The sequence below is a fragment of the Trypanosoma cruzi genome, assembly GCF_000209065.1.
Source record: "Trypanosoma cruzi strain CL Brener chromosome Unknown tcruzi_1047053487375, whole genome shotgun sequence".
NCBI lineage: Eukaryota > Euglenozoa > Kinetoplastea > Trypanosomatida > Trypanosomatidae > Trypanosoma > Trypanosoma cruzi.
This window is the reverse complement of record NW_890063.1, coordinates 1-504: the sequence shown is the minus strand read 5'-3', so window position 1 is coordinate 504 and position 504 is coordinate 1. Positions and strand designations below refer to the sequence as shown.

General features: G+C 57.5%; 1 non-coding gene across 1 annotated transcript, besides 1 other annotated feature; it reads left to right on the top strand.

Annotated features, from left to right (window-relative positions):
• Positions 1-13: 13 nt before the first annotated feature.
• Positions 14-36: a sequence feature (GC_rich).
• A 384-nt stretch (positions 37-420) lies between these two features.
• Positions 421-504, top strand: Tc00.1047053487375.10. The gene has a single exon (XR_008254985.1). It is a non-coding gene; the product is annotated as a spliced leader RNA, 3' partial (transcript).

The following is a 504-nucleotide window of genomic DNA, read 5'->3' as shown; positions in this document are numbered from 1 at the left end:
CCCCATCCCCCCTGGGGGGGGCCCCCCCCCCCCCCCACGTTGCGTGTCCGCCACCTCCTTCGGGCCCCCTCATTTTCGCTTCATGGCTGCTATTGCCTGCATCTTTGTTTTGTTTTGTGTTTTCTCCGTCTCGATCCTTTTATTCGCCTTTTTTCCGCGTATGCCGCGCTTCTTCCTGTGTTTTCCGGTGTTTTTGCCTTGCTCGCACACTCGGCTGCATTTGCTGTTCCACACTCGCCATGTGCGTCTTTTCCGCCCCCTGACGCCGTCCACGGCGCTATCCCGGGGCCGACGTCCCGGACCCTGACCCCTCCCCCAGTGTGGCCTGGGAGGGGGGGGGGGGGTTTTTGTACACGGTCCCAAGTGCCGCGAAGGACCCCTCATCAAAATTGAAAACCGTTGTGGAACACAACTCCTTTCAACTAACGCTATTATTGATACAGTTTCTGTACTATATTGGTACGCGAAGCTTCCAACCCGCCTCTGGCGGTTATGTTTGGTCAA